Source organism: Elaeis guineensis, chromosome 6 (assembly GCF_000442705.2).
Source record: "Elaeis guineensis isolate ETL-2024a chromosome 6, EG11, whole genome shotgun sequence".
Classification (NCBI taxonomy): domain Eukaryota; kingdom Viridiplantae; phylum Streptophyta; class Magnoliopsida; order Arecales; family Arecaceae; genus Elaeis; species Elaeis guineensis.
This window is the reverse complement of record NC_025998.2, coordinates 94,045,978-94,066,282: the sequence shown is the minus strand read 5'-3', so window position 1 is coordinate 94,066,282 and position 20,305 is coordinate 94,045,978.

Below are 20,305 nucleotides of genomic sequence, written 5' to 3'. Positions count from 1 at the left end.
CTTCTCAAGACCCTGCATAGAAGTGCACAAATGAGCACTAAAACCAGAGTCAAGTACCCAACTGGATGTAGAGGAAACTGTAAGATTAGATTCTATAACGAGCATACCTCCAGAAGGACCATCCTTCTTGTTCTTCTGGGTGTCCAGGTACTAAGGACAGTTCATTTTTAATGGCCGTCTGAATTGCAGTGGAAACATTTTCTCTTTTCAACAGCCTTCTTCTTCGGTTCCGTCTTCTTCCTTTTTCCATCCACCTTCTGCTTCTTCACAGACTTTTCTTCTTTCCAAAAGACTTTCTCTTAGAAGAAGTCCGCTCCATGGTAAGAACTGAGCCTTTTGAACTCTTCAAAGAAAGCTCAATCATAACCAACATGTTCATTAATTTAGCTAAGGTACACTGCATCTTATGCATATGGAAGTTCATGATGAACTGACCGTATGCATCAGACAAGGACTGAAGGATCACATCAATTTAAAAATCCTTGTCTAAGATGATACCAAGCTTCTCAAGCTCCTCAAAATCCTTGATCATTGTCAAACAATGATCTTGGACTGACAGCCCATCACACATTTTAGCTTTAAAAAGTCTTTGGCAGACTTGATACTTAGTTGCGCGACTTTGTTCACCAAACAACTCTTGTAGGTGAGGCAACATTTGGTGGGTAGTCATAATATTCTTATGCTGGTGCTGCAAGTCATCAGACATTGCACCCAACATGTAGTACTTGGCTTTGTTATCATCATCCGTCCACTTTTTCAGAGATGCTCTTTGTTCAGCAGTCGGACGTGCTGGTATGGCAGGTGGGTCCTGGTCTAAGACATGAGTCAGTTTCTTGAAATCCAAAATAATTCTATAGTTTCTCAACCAGTCCTTGAAATTAAGTCCAGTCAATCTGTGGGTGTCTAGTATTTTGGTCAGGGGTTGGATGCAGACATGTTTCCTGTAGAGAGTCAAAAGGTTTAGTTAGATTTTCTAATCAGACTTAACCAATTTGTTTAGGAGTTTCATTTTTTAATAAATTAGGCTTTCACTATTTTCTCAGATCCCTACACTCCTTAGGTAGAGATGTGAAAATCTCCATGATTAGTAATTTCTAGTGGGTGGTGTGGTCTCATCGACTAGCTCACCACCTGACCTAATAGTTATTGGTGATGGGTCAACCGATGAGTGGACAACTCTTGTCCAATGATTCTCTAATCATGGTGCACCCAAAACTTGGTCTCTAATTCAAGAAGCTCACTATGTCCAGAATATTGCTCCATTCCTTAGTTAAGTCAGACCCACCATTTGCACGAACTAGATTCCTGATTGCGTCCCTCACCGTATCCGAAATATTGAGCACAACCCATCCTCTAATCCATAGTATCCAATGCCTAATGGATATGGTTGCGTCTTCCCGATGCAACTGAACCACTGTAACTAGCCGAGAACAATCAATCCCGGGAAGGACCCGCACATCCACAATGGTGGAAGACCTTAGACTTAATATTTTCCTAGAAAGATTTAATTTAGGTCTCATTAAACTTGACTTGACATAGTCATAACAATTATGACTAACCTAGTGGCATGGGTTAGCTCGAATTGTTAGTCACCTCAAATCAGAACTGGGTCAACACATATGGCCAGGTAAGTAAGATCGGTGGAAGAGATATGCCATTAACTTGACAAGAATGCATTCGAGTCGAGTAGCTCCCAATTAAAAATCATTCGGTCGTATCTGTCCAACTTACCTTAGACACCAAATTATCAAACTAGAACCAATTGGGTTAGTCTACAATTCAGGCTCTAACCACTGAGCCAAATTAGGTCTTAACTTGATCAAGTCACATCTAAATGTGATTCGACCTTGACCTAGACTTAATCCTATTAGGCTAGTCAATTATTAGCTTTCATGATCCCACCTAACCAACTTTTGATTTGGTTTGATCAACTGCTAGACCTAATTGAGCTACCCAAGTCCGAACCTAATTTTATGAAAATGACTTAGATCTGAAATTCTCAATTTTAGACCTAATTTAATTTCATAAGCTTAATTCATTAATTAAGTCTTGGATTCATAAATAAAATATATAAAATAAATCTTAGGGTTTCAGGATTTAGAATTTTGTAGAAAGGTAAGTTTGATTTCTGATTAAGGATGAATGTGCAGCACCCCTACACGCCATAAGAATACCCCATTGAATGGGAGGAGAGGGTTTTAAATCCTACTTTGTTCTTATGACCGGACGGTCATAAGGAACACCTTAATCAGAAATATTGATTTAACTATAAAACTAGTTAGATCTAAGTTACATATCACATATATAATTTCAGATCTAACTTATACATGCTTTGCATACATCTCATGTATTAAAATCTGATCTAATTAGCATGCTTTCAGATCTGATGTATCACATGTAATATCTAAAAAAAAGATTTAAATTAAACTATTCAATATAAAATCTATTCTAGACAGTTACTAGAATAATTCTACAACTAGTCTAGGCATGCAGCAGATCAATCTTATAAATTAATTAAAATTTTATTTTTTATTTTTTGATCTGAATATAATATTTATAACATAAAAAAATAAAAAATAAAATAGATTTAATTTATATTTTAATCACATTAAAATATAAAATTATAAGACTATTCATAGACCAAACTACTCTTAGTCTAGTCACGCATCTCATACATGTTAGATCTACGTAGATTTAATTTTAAATTTTTTGATTTGAGATCCAATCACATCTGATGTGACATCTAAAATTTATTAATATCAGATAAATAAAAAGTAAAAATTAGATCTAAATTAGATCTGAAATAGAGCCATCAACCTGGCTCTGATACCAGTTGAAGGAAAAACTATTTTTTTTCCTTGTAGGATCTTCCAGATGGATGAGATATGGGGCAAAATATTTTTAAAAAAAATTATCCTACTTTATTTTAGATCTAAGGTCTATTAGATATAATTCTTATTATCTGATATTTAATCTAAAATTAAATCTAAAACTTGAGGATTAGAGGAATACCTATAGGGTAACTAGATTATCCTATAGATGATCGCAGCAACGCCCGAGATTCTAAAATAGCCACACAGTCACCTGGCCTCTATCGGTATCTACTCAAGTAAGATCTAGATCATCTTCTCCTCATAAATCTTTGCTCCAAAAATTAGATCTAGATCTGATCTGCAAGATCTTCAAAGGATCTTCTGAAGTTGGAGCAACAGCTTCTCGACAAATCCCTACAGCCTTCTAATCAGGGAGCCACCACACCTTGGACAAGCACCAGATGAATGCCCAACCTCTTGGATGTGAAGAGAGGAGGTAGAGGAGCAGAGGGGGTATAGAGAAGTAGAGGGTTTTCATATTTTTGCTGGGTATTGAGCAGAGACTCTAAACCCTAGGCGCAGATAGGGTTTAAATAGACCCTGCTGTGCCATGCAGTGCCACATCAGTCGATCAATCAAAAAATTCTAATTAATTCTAAAAAAAATTTAATTGATGAAGTGATATCATCTGATCATATCAGATAAGAACCCCACCAAACCCTCCTACTGTTGGGCACCAATCTCACTGTGTTTGAGTCGATCAAGGCATAGAGTCCTCATCTCATGGGACTCTATCCTTATCCACTTGGGGCGCACGCCATATCTGATTAAGGTTCCCACTTTGAGGGTAAAATTAGCAAATGAACACTCCACAAAAATTTTCCAATGACCTCTTGTCAAGTGGCCTTCAGTCCAAGGTCCATGGGTCAATGTTTGATCGATGTCCCAAAATAAAAGTGGCAGGTGACAGGAATTAGCAAGTATTATCTTAAATTCATCTCATGAATTAAAACAAGATTTTTTCGACTGGACTGACTCCAGTCAGACTGAGAGAAATCTTCTCAAGGTTCTCTGGATGACTCAAATCATATTTGGCTCAGTCGAGATAGAAAAGATTACACGAGGAGAAAGTTAGGCTCAATCATATGCTAGCACGATTTCTTTGAGTCTAATTGGATCTAATCCAAATCAATTAAACTGGGCTAGCTCAATTGATGACATCCAGATCCTAACTCTTATTTGTGTGATCTAGTTAGGTTCATTTTCATATGGTAATAAGACATGTCGTGATCTCATCATCAACATCATCGAAACTCATTTCAAAGGATCAGAACTCTTCTGATTCAAACAATTAGAATGATCGATCATCAAGATCATTCTAATTGCTTCCAAAATCCACCAGTGACACCTAGCAGTATATGCTGGCAACCCATAAGAAATGAAGACGAACCTCTCGATGCAGCTACCTGTGTGATTGAGTTCTTCTATCATGAGTCTCGACTGAATTAGGGTTAAGGTGAACTCGTCAAACCCAACATCAGTCATATGAATCAATCGATCGATCCAAGTTTGATGTGAAACCTTAATGAAAAACTCTTTTCCATTATTTCACTTTGCCATGGCCATGGGCTTAAAGACTCAATCTTTCGATCATCATAGGACTACTCCTCTTATCTATCAAGGTTGATAGATCCCATCTTGGTGCAATCTGGTTCCTACAATGAATATGCTACAGTCAACATACACCTCAGGATTTTGAATGGCTAGGAGATCGAGTTATGATGTAGTCAAACTACAGCACACTCAAGGTAAACTATCGATGCACCTCAGGTGAAAGAACTAGACACACAACTGCAGCATCGAGCTAGTCATCGATGATAAGATAGACTTCCTTATGACTGCTTGAGGTAGTCATGCTCAGTACTCTCGTTCTCAATAAATATCTGTACTCTCGCTCTGGTATCTTCGCACCATAGACTCAAGACACATCTACCCTACGGAAGCGATCGTATACCAACCTTCCGGATCGATCACCATTCTCGTGATGATCCTATGGTCAGGAGCTGTTTATGAGTTAGTTATGTAAATTCATGCCTTAAATTTTTAACTCTTGAAAATTTGAATTAACATTCCTACTAACTCAAAGGATGTATCACAGACATAATGTACACAATGTGATAGTAGAATAACCCTTTTATTTATTTATAATCAAAATTATAAATTTACCCTTACATTTGTACAGGAATGTGTCAGCCAATCTGGCATCTAGGGCACATATCTAACTGACAGGTTATGGATAAATTGTTAAATCTCAACACTAGTCATATGATAGATTCGATTTGCTCAAGTCCAATTGTGACTTCTGTGGAAACTCTTTTTCATCAATCATACTACTATGGCTATAGATTCTTGAACTTAGTCTTTCAAATTTTATAGGATTACTCCTCTCTATCAAGATCAATAGATCCTATCTTGATGCACACCCCACTCCTACAGTGGATCAACTATCACCAACATCCACTACAAAGGCTCATTGAGATCTATATTTATGTATCAATCAAACTTCAGTAGTCTCACTATGAGCAGCAGTACTGTTGCTCCTAGATTGATTTTGATGATTACAAAATAGTTTGAAGGGATACAAATATTTTTTATTTTTGAAAAAGTTCTTATGCTCTACAGGGGCAAAATCATAATTTCATCAAAACTCTGATTTGATAGTATCATCTTGTAGAACAAATGATTTGTAATCTATTGGTGAAGATTTCATTATTTTTGGACTTATATTTTTGAAGTTATGAAGGTTTGAAGTGCATGAGTCGACTCATGAGTCAACTCATGGCACAATGAGCTGATTGGCACGCTAAAATCCTGTTGGCACGCGACCTTTTTTGGCTTGGCACGGCTTGTGAGTCGACTCATGAGTCGACCCACAAGGCATGAGTCGACTCATGAGTCGACCTCTGTTAGTGTGGGCTAAAATTTCCAGAAACTTGATTTTCTGGATGTTGCATCAGAGGTCGACTCATGAGTCGACCCCTGAAGCATGCGTCGACTCATGAGTCGACCCCTGCGACAGGATTTGCCTGTAACGGCTAGTTTTTGGCCAGATTTAGTTGCTTTTAATGCTCACCTTTTGTGCTCTAACGGCTCTTTTTCTGCCTAGTTTGTTTTCCTTTGTTTCTTAAGGCTATAAAAGGTTTCAAAAGGTGGAAAACAACAAGAAGAGACATCCAAATATTCAAGAGGCATTCAAGAGATTTGAAAAGAGAAAAGAAAGAGCATTCAAGAGGGCATTCAAGTGCATTCAAGAGAGGGTTTCTCAAGCCAACTTCTCAACCTCATTCAAGAGCTCATTTAAAGCCCTCAAGAAGCCTTCAATCAAAGCTCACCAACTCCTCAAGCATTTATTCCTTTTCTCATCCATTTTGAGGAAATCAAAGAAGGGCTTCTTCTTTTGAGTAAAGCGTATTTATTGTTATTCTCGCTCATTTAAGGAGCTATTCTTGTACTTATTTGTGCTCTAAACTGATTTTATCTTGTGAGTAATTATTTTATTTTGGAGGGTTTCCAAAACAAGGGAAGGTTGATCCGAACCTGAAATCGGAGTGTATTGGGTCGGCTTGTACCCGGGAAACAAGTGGACTAGCTTGGGATAGCTAGTGTCGGAGGTTCTGACGTTTGTATTCGGGTTGAATACAAAGTATAGTGGATTGGAATTCCCAAGTAGAAGCTTGGGGAGTGGATGTAGGTGCAAGGTTGGCACCGAACCACTATAAATCCTTGTGTTTGTGGCATGCTTTATTGTTTCTCTTTAATTCTCCATTATATCCTTGCATTCTTGCTTTAAGCAATTAATCTCAAACTAAAGTCTCTCTCCTCATTCATCAAGCTTTTGATATATATTTTTCATAAGTAATTAGTTAAGCCTAAATTCTTTAAAACCCAATTCACCCCCCCTCTTGGGTTGCATAGCTGGGCAACAAGTGGTATCAGAGCCCGGTGCTCTAGCCCTTCTTTGATCTAACAATCAAAGAGCCAAAGATCTATGGCAACCCACGTCGGCACTTCTCTAGCCGAGGGGCAATCCACCAACCGACCTCCACTTTTCAATGGGTCTAATTACACCTATTGGAAAGCTCGGATGAAGATATTCATACAAGCATTAGACTATGATATGTGGAGTATCATAGTGAACGGTCCTCACACACCCACCAAGATTATAGATGGTGAGGAGTCAACCAAACCCGAAAGAGAATGGGATGAGGTTGATAAGAAATTGGCATAATTAAATGCTAAAGCTATGAATGTTCTCTATTGTGCACTTGATGCAAATGAATTTAATCGCATTTCTACCTGTGCATCTGCTAAAGAAATATGGGATAGGTTAGAAGTAACCCATGAGGGAATAAATCAAGTAAAAGAGTCTAAAATAAACATGCTTGTACATAAATATGAGTTATTTAAAATGGAGCATGATGAGTCCATAACTGCTATGTTTACTCATTTTACTGATATAATTAATGGTTTGAAGAGTCTTGGCAAATCTTATACTAACAGTGAGCTTGTAAGAAAGATTCTCAGGTCATTGCCAAGAACTTGGGAAGCCAAGGTGACTGCCATCCAAGAAGCAAAGGACTTGAACACTCTACCTCTAGAAGAGCTTCTTGGATCCTTGATGACTCATGAGCTTAGCATGAAGCAACATCAAGAGGATGAAGTCAAAAAGAAAAGATCCATTGCCCTCAAATCCACAGCTTCTCCTGATGAAGAAACTGACGACACAGAAGATGAAGAACAGGATGAAGAGATGGCACTCATCACCCGGAGATTCAAGAAGTTCCTAAGAAAAAGGAAACAGGGGATGAGAAAGAGACCTTTCACAAAAGGGGAACAAAGCAAAGAGAAAGAGAAAGATCAACCCCTTATATGCTATGAGTGCAAAAAGCCGGGGCATTTCAAATTCGAATGTCCACAACTGAAGAAAGGTCCCAAAAAGTTTAAGAAGAAGGCAATGATGGCCACATGGAGTGCGAGCGATGACTCAAGCTCCGATGAGGAGACTTCAATAGAACAAGCCAACCTGTGCCTTATGGCACATGAAAATGAGGTAATTTCTGAAATCCCTAGTGAATTCACTTTTGAAGAATTGCATGAAGCCTTCAATGATTTAATTGATGAATTGAAGAAACTAGGAATGAAAAACAAAGAACTGAAATTGAAAAATCAATCCTTAGTAAAACAAGCTGAAAACCTTTCAATTGAAAAATCCACTTTGCTTCAAGAGAACCAAAGCCTAAAGAATGATATTAACAAGCTGAAACCTATAGTAGATAAGTTCACCTTAAGTTCAAACAAACTAAATATGATTCTTGAAAATCAAAAGGCCGTATATGATAAGGCTGGACTTGGTTATAACCCCTTAAAGAAACAAAAATTTCTGAAAAATATTTATGTAAACTATTTAAGTAACAAGTCTACCAATATTACTTGTTTTAAATGTGGTAGAATAGGACATAAATCTTACACTTGTGCAAACACAACTATAAAGAAAATATGGGTTCCAAAAGGAACCATTTTGACTAACCAAAAAGGACCCAAGAAAGCTTGGGTACCTAAAACAAAAACTTGACATTTGTTTGCAGGTGTGTCTAGCATCCCATGGAGAAAACAGGAAATGGTATCTGGACAGTGGATGCTCGAGACACATGACTGGTGATGAATCACAATTCATCACGCTTGATGCTAAGGATGGAGGGATGGTCACCTTTGGAGATAATGGCAAAGGAAAGATCATCGGGATAGGTAACATTGGTATCACTCCCTCCAAATATATTGAAAATATTTTGTTAGTTAAAGGTTTAAAGCATAACTTACTTAGCATTAGTCAATTTTGTGATAAAGGGTATAAAGTTATTTTTGAATCATCTGTTTGTATTGTGACTAGTCCTATTAATGATGGCATCAAATTTATAGGTCATAGACATGGCAATATTTATATGGTAGATCTAAATGATTTAGCCAAATTAGACATGCAATGCCTAGTATCCTTAAATGCTAAAATTAATGAGACTAGTTGGCTTTGGCATCGTAGACTTGCTCACATTAGCATGCATTCTCTTTCAAAATTAATTAAGAAAGAATTAGTTCATGGCTTGCCTAAACTGAATTTTGAAAAAGATAGAATTTGTGATGCATGTCAACTAGGTAAGCAAACTAGAGTTTCATTTAAATCCAAAAATATTGTTTCAACTTCTAGACCTTTAGAGCTTTTGCATATGGACTTATTTGGACCAACTAGAACCACTAGTCTAGGAGGAAAACGATATGGTTTTGTAATTATAGATGATTACTCTCGTTTTACTTGAGTTTTCTTTTTGGCACACAAAGATGAAACTTTTCATATTTTCACTAAATTTCATCGAAAAGTCACTAATGAAAAAGGATTTTTAATTCAAAATATTAGAAGTGATCATGGAACTGAATTTGAAAATCAAGACTTTGAAAAATTTTGTGATGAAAATGGAATTGGCCATAACTTCTCTGCTCCTAGAACACCCCAACAAAATGGGGTAGTTGAAAGGAAAAACAGAACCTTAGAAGAAATGACCCGTACCATACTTTGTGAAAGCAACCTTCCAAGATATTTTTGGGCGGAAGCTATTAACACAGCATGTTACATTCTAAATCATGCTTTAATTAGACAATTTTTTAAGAAAACCCCCTATGAACTTTGGAAAGGAAGAAAATCAAATATTGCATATTTTCATGTTTTTGGTTGCCGATGTTTTATATTAAATAATGGTAAGAAAAGACTTGGTAAATTTGATGCAAAATCAGATGAAGCAATCTTTCTGGGTTACTCCTCCACTAGTAAAGCTTTTAGAGTTTTTAATAAAAGAACCCTAATAGTTGAGGAGTCAATTCATGTTGTCTTTGATGAATCTAATGATCTTCCTTCAAGGAAGAATGAGGGTGTTGATGATGCAGATCCATTAATAGAAGGTATGAAGGAGATCACTCTGAAAGATTCAGCTACTCCAGAGGACAAGGGACAAGAAGACAAACAAGATGAGAGAGGTGAAGAAATTCAAGAACAACCTCAAGGTACAGATGACCTACCCAAGGAATGGAGGTATGTTCACAACCACCCTAAGGAGTTAATTATTGGTGATCCTATGCATGGGGTAAAAACTCGCTCTTCACTAAGAGAAGTGTTTAATCATTGTGCTTTTGTATCTCATCTTGAACCAAAAACCATTGAAGAAGCTGAAAAAGATCATAATTGGATTAATGCAATGCAAGAGGAACTTAATCAATTTGAAAGAAATAATGTTTGGACTTTGGTTTCAAGACCTAAAAACTGTTCAATAATTGGCACAAAATGGGTCTTTAGAAACAAATTAGATGAGCATGGTAATGTAATTAGAAATAAAGCAAGATTGGTTGCTAAAGGATATAATCAAGAAGAAGGAATTGATTTTGATGAAACCTTTGCACCTGTTGCTAGATTAGAAGCTATTAGACTTCTACTTGCATATGCTTGCTTTATGAAATTTAAATTATTTCAAATGGATGTTAAAAGTATATTTTTAAATGGATTTATTGCTGAAGAAGTTTATGTAGAACAACCTCCTGGATTTGAAAATCATGCTTTTCCTAATCATGTTTTTAAATTAAATAAAGCTTTATATGGATTAAAACAAGCACCTAGAGCATGGTATGATAGACTAAGCAAATTTTTACTAAATAATGGTTTTTCAAGAGGTAATGTAGATACAACCCTCTTTATCAAAAGAAATCAAAATAATATGTTAGTTATACAAATTTATGTTGATGACATAATTTTTGGATCTACTAATGAATCTCTTTGTCAAGACTTTGCTAAGCTTATGCAGGGGGAGTTCGAGATGAGCATGATGGGAGAACTCACCTTCTTCCTTGGACTCCAAATCAAACAATCAAAAGAGGGAATCTCCATCGCCCAAAGCAAGTACACCAAGGAACTACTCAAAAGATTTGGAATGGAGAACTCCAAACCCATTGGCACACCAATGAGTCCCTCATGTAAGCTTGACAAGGATGATGAAGGTAAATGTGTAGACTTAAAATACTATAGAGGCATGATTGGATCATTATTGTATCTAACTGCAAGTAGGCCTGATATCATGTTTAGTGTTTGTTTATGTGCTAGATATCAATCTAATCCTAAAGAATCTCATTTGAATGCTGTTAAAAGAATCCTTAGATACTTAAATGGTACTCAAACTTTAGGGTTATGGTACTCTAAAGACTCACAAATTGATCTATTAGGATATTCTGATGCTGACTTTGCTGGATGTAAATTAGATAGAAAAAGCACAAGTGGAACTTGTCAATTTCTTGGAGTTAACCTAATCTCATGGTTTAGCAAGAAACAAAATTCGGTAGCACTGTCTACGGCTGAGGCCGAATACATTGCAGCCGGAAGTTGTTGTGCTCAAATCTTGTGGATTAAGCAACAACTCGAAGACTTTGGAATTAAACTTAATGAAACACCAATAAGATGTGACAACACAAGTGCCATAAATCTATCTAAAAATCCTATTCAACACTCAAGATCCAAACATATTGAAATAAGACATCACTTCATAAGAGAACATGTTCAAAACAAAAATATAATTCTTGAATATGTTTGCACCGAAAATTAATTAGCTGATATCTTTACAAAGGCCCTTAGTGAGGATAGATTCTGTGAAATTAGGAGAAATCTAGGAATTCTTGATCCATTTGCCTGAATTAATTTTTCAATTTCCAATGATTTATTGTCAAAATTTCTTAGAGCTTAATTTCCAACACCTTTCTTGGTCCCAAAAGCTTAAGTTTTTCATTCTAAAAACTTATCTTAGAGCTAAACTCCTTCTCCCCAAATTTCAAATTTTTCTAGAATTTATCCATATTTTTTCTGATTTTCTGAACTTCATGAGTCGACCCCCATGAGTCGACTCAATGGCAAACTTGTAAATCCCACCAACTTCCAAACGGGCTTAAGGTTTTTATATAAGGATTGCTGTTCGTGAGCCGACCCACACGGTCGTCTTCTTCCTTCCAAAACCCATCCTCCCCACTTCCATTAGCTCCCATTCCAAGACTCAAGCTTGTGGAACTTCTCCCACCTTCTCTCCACTGCAAATCGCCTCTTGGGGAAAGGTCTTTTTGTGACTTCTTCCCTTGTTCATCACGGTTGGAGCGTGCCCTAGCACTCCACCGTCCCTCTCAAATCCACCCATTTTCTCCACCATAATTCCATTTCACTCTCTTGTGATCCTTCCTCCACTCTTTCACTTGCTCCTCAAGTCTCCTCGCCTGCTATTGAAGAGATTATGGCTCCAAAGATGAAGCTTCCCCAAAGGAGAAAGTCTGTCCGAGAACTTGAAGAAAATGTCAGAAAGAAAAGGCAAGCGGCACAGTCCTCCACTGCTCCCACTCCAACTTCAGTTCAAGGTCCTTCACATTCCTCTCAAAGCCCCAGTAAGAACCCTCTTTCAGATAGAAAAGTAGAAACCGAGAAAAACATAGACTTCCGGTTCTTTGAAAATGAGGGATTTTCTTTTGCAACCAAGATCAAAAATCAAGGATGGAGTTTTTACTGTACCCTTAAAGAAGTCACCTATGTTGACCTAGTTAGGGAGTTTTTTTCAAAATCTAATTTATGAAAATGGGTCAGTAACTTCAACTGTAAAAGGGATTGATATTTGTCTGAATCCTGTTATCTTGGGGGAGATTTTACATTTGCCTAGTGAAGGTTATGCATATATGGAACTCCCGGTGAAAGAAGAAGGTGTTAGTGTTATTCTTGGGGGTGCCTACCAAGGGAATCTGAATAAACTGGAAGCAAAGATATTACCTATAGAGATGAGAATTTTACATCAAATGGTCACCAAACTCTTCTTCCCTAGGAGTGGTAGGCACGATCTACTGTCTGGCAGGGATATATGTATTATGTTTCACATTATCACACAGACCCCCCTAAACCTCCCGGCACTTATGATTGAGGCCATGAGAGAAACTCTGAACAGATCTAAGGCACATTTGCCTTTTGGTATGGCCCTGACTAGAGTATTTAGGAGGTTTGGTGTTAGCTGTGAGGGGGAGGCTCCTATCAAGCTATCTCATGTTGACACTTTCAACCTACACACTTTGCACCGAATGGGTTTCACAAAGACTGGTGGTGGTTGGATCAGGGGAGCTGAGGAGAGAGCAGAGGAGAGAGCTGAGGAGACAGCTGGAGACAGAACTGAAGTTAGAGCTGAAGAAGAAGAAGGTCCATCATCTCCTATTCATGACTTCAGGGCAGCTTCACCAGATATTCAGTTCTTTCCGGATCTAGAGGCTGGCCCTTCGGAGTTTACCAGGATGCCCACACCAGTGCTTCAGCCAGAGAGCAGAGCACCTCCGTCAGAGTTCACACTGTCTGATGATCAGATTGAGCGGATTTCACAGCGTGTGGCTTCATTATTGTCTAGTCAGTGGAGCAGTACTACATTTGCACCAGGGGTTACTTCTTCTGATCAGACTTTGACTCCCCACATCTCCACAGTGTATCAGATGATGACAGATCAGTCCCTCCAGATTCAGCAGCTTGAGGACTCTATTTTGAGATTGACTGGCAGAGTCCTTGACTTGCAGGGGCAAGTCTTTGACTTGGCCCATCCTCAGCCACAGGAGTCTTCGATTGAGGTCACTGATCTCACTGCAGAGGCTGGCAGACTTAGAGGAGCTCTTGAGGGAGGTTATGAGTTACTAAGGAAGGAGATCAGAGGATCGAGTGACTATGCGACTACCCAGTTCACTGCTCTTCTTCAGGCTATTTCTAGGGCACTAACTGTACTTGATTCCATCAGACTTACCCTTTCTGTTCAGTCCCTAGCTTCTCAGCATTCTCAGCCACCCAGTTCCTCCCGCTCGCCTGCTCGTACCAGTACTTCCACTCGTGCCAGAGGCAGACGGGGTAGAGGACGCACTTCTGATTCAGATCCATCTGCTCCTTATCACATTTCTGATGATTCCGATCATTGACTTATCTTGATCATTTCTAGATCCTAGGTGTTAGTGTTTTGTCCTTTCTAGGATCTGTATTTTGGGGCAATGTATTGACATGTGCTAGTTGGCTTTGTATGTTATGATCTATGTACTGAAACAATTATGGTTTTATGATATCATCTTTTTTTTCCTTTGTAATGATGTTTATCATACTTTGGTTATATATTTCTCCTTTGTGGAATATTGTCTTCTCTTTGTGGTATTATCATCTTATGATTGCTGTTAATAGTTGCTACATTAAGGGGGAGTAAACTCTACAGAAGAAGAAATTAAAGAATGCTTCACAAAAAGGAGGAGTTAACCTTGTATGATGATGTCAAAAAGGGGGAGAAATTAAACAAAAACAAATCCATCAAAAGCAAAAACTACAAATTATGATTATGAGAAATTAATAAATTGAAAATTTTAAGTACAAATCCCAAGTATACTGCAAATAAGTACCTTTTAAAATTACTTATACTCTGATTTGCTGTAAACATTTGGATATGCTCTGATAGGCTCCAACCTACTCTGATATATTGAATACATTGCTCTGATACATTGAAAAACTGTTTTTACTACTCTGATACATTGCTAAATTTTTCTCTGATACATTGTAAAATTGTCTTCCCTACACTGATACATTGCAAGATTTTCATTTCTCTTGCTCTGATACATCTTAAACTTAAATGCTCTAATACTCTTTCCAAATCAACTATTCAATATGCTTTGGCACACATGACTAGTTTTGAGATTTGAGAAAATCTTTCAAAATACAGTTTGCTCTGATAGTAAAATCAAATTTTCTGCTCTAACACCAAAACAATTATCCAATGAGCATATCTTCCAATCTTTAAGCAAATGGACAAACTATTTATGCATATAACCATTTGTATCACATGCCAAAAGAATCATACTCTTTTCAAGCATATGCACCTAAAATGCAATCTTTTGAAATTCATGATTCATATAAATGCTTTTGTTCAAATGTTTTGCCATCATCAAAAAGGGGGAGATTGTTGCTCCTAGATTGATTTTGATGATTACAAAATAGTTTGAAGGGATACAAATATTTTTTATTTTTGAAAAAGTCCTTATGCTCTACAGGGGCAAAATCGTAATTTCATCAAAACTCTGATTTGATAGTATCATCTTGTAGAACAAATGATTTGTAATCTATTGGTGAAGATTTCATTATTTTTGGACTTATATTTTTGAAGTTATGAAGGTTTGAAGTGCATGAGTCGACTCATGGCACAATGAGCTGATTGGCACGCTAAAATCCTGTTGGCACGCGACCTTTTTTGGCTTGGCACGGCTTGTGAGTCGACTCATGAGTCGACCCACAAGGCATGAGTCGACTCATGAGTCGACCTCTGTTAGTGTGGGCCAAAATTTCCAGAAACTTGATTTTCTGAATGTTGCATCAGAGGTCGACTCATGAGTCGACCCCTGAAGCATGAGTCGACTCATGAGTCGACCCCTGCGACAGGATTTGCCTGTAACGGCTAGTTTTTGGCCAGATTTAGTTGCTTTTAATGCTCACCTTTTGTGCTCTAACGGCTCTTTTTCTGTCTAGTTTGTTTTTCTTTGTTTCTTAAGGCTATAAAAGGTTTCAAAAGGTGGAAAACAACAAGAAGAGACATCCAAATATTCAAGAGGCATTCAAGAGATTTGAAAAGAGAAAAGAAAGAGCATTCAAGAGGGCATTCAAGTGCATTCAAGAGAGAGTTTCTCAAGCCAACTTCTCAACCTCATTCAAGAGCTCATTTAAAGCCCTCAAGAAGCCTTCAATCAAAGCTCACCAACTCCTCAAGCATTTATTCCTTTTCTCATCCATTTTGAGGAAATCAAAGAAGGGCTTCTTCTTTTGAGTAAAGCGTATTTATTGTTATTCTCGCTCATTTAAGGAGCTATTCTTGTACTTATTTGTGCTCTAAACTGATTTTATCTTGTGAGTAATTATTTTGTTTTGGAGGGTTTCCAAAACAAGGGAAGGTTGATCCGAACCTGAAATCGGAGTGTATTGGGTCGGCTTGTACCCGAGAAACAAGTGGACTAGCTTGGGATAGCTAGTGTCGGAGGTTCCGACGTTTGTATTCGGGTTGAATACAAAGTATAGTGGATTGGAATTCCCAAGTAGAAGCTTGGGGAGTGGATGTAGGTGCAAGGTTGGCACCGAACCACTATAAATCCTTGTGTTTGTGGCATGCTTTATTGTTTCTCTTTAATTCTCCATTATATCCTTGCATTCTTGCTTTAAGCAATTAATCTCAAACTAAAGTCTCTCTCTCCTCATTCATCAAGCTTTTGATATATATTTTTCATAAGTAATTAGTTAAGCCTAAATTCTTTAAAACCCAATTCACCCCCCCTCTTGGGTTGCATAGCTGGGCAACAAGTACCATCTCAAGTCAAAAGATCAGTCACACAACTACAGCATCGAGATAATCACTGACGATCGAATAGAAATTCAAGTGATCTCTCGTATGGTCGTGCTTAGTACTAGTTGTTCTCTAACAACCACCCACACTCGTCATCCTGTATCTTTACACAGTACATTAGAGACTCATCTATTTCGAAAAAAATGATTTGTACACCAGTCTATTTAGATCTATCATCATCCTCATGATGATCTTATGATCGAAAATATTTAAGAATTAAATACATGTCTCTAATTCTCAACACTTTGAGAATATATATCGAAACTAATTTCATGGATGATTCAAGAACACATCATACTTGAATGAAAAAAAAATTATCCTTTTATTGATTATATCAATGTATTAATTATAAAATTATGTCCTAGAATTATTACAATGTGTCAGTCATATTGGCTTCTAGGATATACATCTAACAATCTTCCACTTAGACTAAAGTCAATTGGCCACAAATCTAAGTCCCATCTTCTCAAGGTGGACTTCCATTTTTAGTTGGCTCAACTGCTTACTTAGTCAGTGGGTCTGCCACATTGTCTGTGAAGTCTACTCTTCACACCTCGATATGAGGTAGTCATGTACACTACTACTCTATGTGTTTGGACTTTTGGTGAGATTTTGGGCTTTTTAGCAAGGGCTATGGTGCCATTATCTTTGCAGTACTGTGTCAGGGTATGACATCCAGTTCTACAACTAATATTAGAGCTAGAATTCGTCCTACATATCTACAGCATATTCAGCCTCCATTGATCAAATATTCAGAACCCTTCTAATATATTGAACAAGAATACACCCTCAACTCGCAACTCAAAATCCCCTCCAAAGATCAAGAATAAATCTTTAGTCATTCTCAAGTACTTAAGGATGTTCTTCACAGCTATCCAGTGCTCTTCATCTGGATTCGATTGATATCTGTTCGTGACACTCATGGCAAGGACAATATCAGGTCGAGTACATAGCATGGCATATATGAGGCTTCCTATGGTCGAGGTATAAAGAATCATACTTATGCACTATATCTCCTCAGCTATGGTCGGACACATCATCTTGGAGAGACTAATACCATGCCTAAGAGGTAAGAGACCTCTCTTGGAGTTATCTATGCTGAACCTCTTTAGCATATTCTTTATGTACAGCTTTTGTGACAGGCCAAGCATCCATTTAGGTCTATCCCTATAGACCTTTATTTTGAGAATATAGGATGCTTCCCTTAGGTCTTTCATGGAGAATTCTTTAGACAACTATTTTTTGACCATGGTCAGCATGGGAATGTCATTCCCAATAAGGAGAATATCATCCCCGTATAATATAAAGAAGGTGATCGCACTCCTACTGACCCTCTTGTACACACAAGATTTTTTTTCATTTTTGATGAAATCAAATGATTTGATTGCCTCATCAAAATGATAGTTCTAACTTTGAGAAGCTTAGTTTAATCTGTATATGGATCTTTGCAGCTTGTAGACTCTGTGATCACCATCACCAGACGTGAAACCCATAGGCTGTTCCATATAGATATCTTCCTTAAGATATCCATTCAGAAAAGCAGTTTTCATATCCATCTATCAGATTTTATAAGCATAGTAAGCTGTAACAGCAAGCAAAGTGTGGATGGATTTCACCATGGCTACCGACGAGAAAGTTTCCTGATAGTCAATGTCTTCGCACTGACTATAACCTTTAACCACAAGACTAGCTTTATAAGTCTCTACCTTACCATCAGCACCTATCTTCCTTTTATAGATCTATTTACACCCAATAGATATGATATCCTCAGGTAGATCTACTAAAGTCCATACTTGATTCTAGTGCATCAAGTTAATTTCTGACTTCATAGCATCTAATTATTTTTTGAAATCAATGTCAGACATTGTCTCGTCAAAGGTATTAGGGTCATCACTATGACCCCTATCTCCCATAAGAAATATTTTTTTTACTTTCTCTGTAAGCATACCCATGTACCTTTCTAGAGGTCGGGAGACCCTACTAGATCTACGAGGTGGTAGAGAAACATCAACTACTAGCTCATAGACTATGGGTTCCTAAGGATCTATAGCTCTGAGCTCTTCATAGACTTTCTCTTCGAGCTCCACTAACCTCTCACTGCTGCCATCTTGGATAAACTAATTTTCTAAGAATACGGTATTTCGACTCACAATCACATTATGATCTTATGATAAGTAGAAGTAGTATCCCATAGATTCTTTTGGATACTCTATAAAGTGAGCTATAATAGATCTATTCTCTAGCTTATCCATCATTTATCTCTTGACATAGGCCAGACATCTCTAAGTCTTGAGATAACCCAGATTCAGCTTCTTACCAAACCATATCTCATGCAGTGTAGTAGGAACGGATTTTGATGGAATCTTATTCAACAAGTGAATGACAGTTAACAAGACATGTCTCAAAGAAATAAGAATAGATCAGTGAAGCTCATCATGGATCAGACCATATCCAATAGGATCCTGTTCCTCCTTTCGGATACTCCGTTGAGCTGAGGTATTCCAAGAGAGGTCCACTGAGAGACTATGCTGTTATCCTAAAGATATCTTAGAAATTTTTGACTAAGTTATTCACCTCCTCGATTAGATCAAAGAACCTTAACGGGTTTGCCTGTTTGCTTTTCTACTTCATACCTGAATTTTTTAAACTTTTCAAAGGCCTCAGACTTGTGTTTCATGAGATACACATATTTGTACCTAGACAGGTCATCGATAAAGATAATGAAGTAGGTATAATCATCTTTGGCCTGCACATCAAATTGCCCACATATGTTGGTGTATACCAGGGTAAGTAACTCTGTGGGCCTTTCTCCATGTCCTACGAAAGGCAACTTGGCTATCTTTTCTCGAAGATAGGATTTACAAGCTGGATACGATTTTGGGTTAAGAGAGCCAAGGATCCCATCCTTCTCTAGTCTGTTTATCCTATCCTTTCCAATATGACCTAGTTTATGGTGCCACAAGTACTTCTGGTTAATTTCATCTTTGGATCTTTTTTGACCTACGGCACTCACTATTTATTTGTTTAGGTTCATATTTGCATCAACATGCAAGTGATAAAGACTGTCAATTAAAAGACCTCGTGCAACCAATTTATTTCATAAATAAATGGAATAAAAATCTTTATTGAAATAAATTTTAAAACCTTTCTATGCTAGCACAAACATGAAAATTAAATTTCGACTAGCTATAGGAACATAATAACAGTCTTTTAAATCTAATCTAACACCAGACGATAATCGAAGAGGGTAAGTGCCAACGGCCTCTGTAGCAACCTTTACTCTATTGCCGACCTGAAGGATCATATCACCTTTCCTCAATTTTTTACTTTCTATCAGATCCTGTATTGAGGTACATATATGAGCACTCGAGCCAGAGTTTAATATCCAACTAGAAGTAGAAGAAACCATAAGGTTAGATTCAATTACGAGCATACCTTCGGAAGGTTTATCACCCTTTTTGATCTTTAGGCTCTTCAAGTATTTAGGATAGTTCCTCCTCTAGTGGCTTTCAGCATGATAGTGGAAACACTTTCTCTTTACCTCAGCCACCTTTGAATCATCCTTCTTTGGTTTGCTCTCTTTCTTTTGCTTCTTCACAGATTTAGCCTTCTTTCTTCTAGTAGATCTTCTCTTGGAAGAAGAAGTCCATTTCATAGTGAGAATAGTGCCTCTTAAACTCTTTAAGATACCCTCCGTATGGTGACTAACATGTTGATGAGTTCGGGAATAGTGCAGTCAAGTTTGTTCATATAAAAATTCATAATGAATTGACTATATGAACTGGTAAGAAATTGAAGGATCAGATTCTTCTATAATTTTTTTTTGCATTTTTAGCTCGAGCTTCTTAAGCTCCTCAATATCCTTGATCACATCATACTATGCTCATGGACGGACTGCCCCTCATGCATCTTCAGATTGAAGAGTCTCTTGGACACTTCAAAACTCACAGCATGGCTCTGCACACTATACAACTCTAGTAAGTGAGT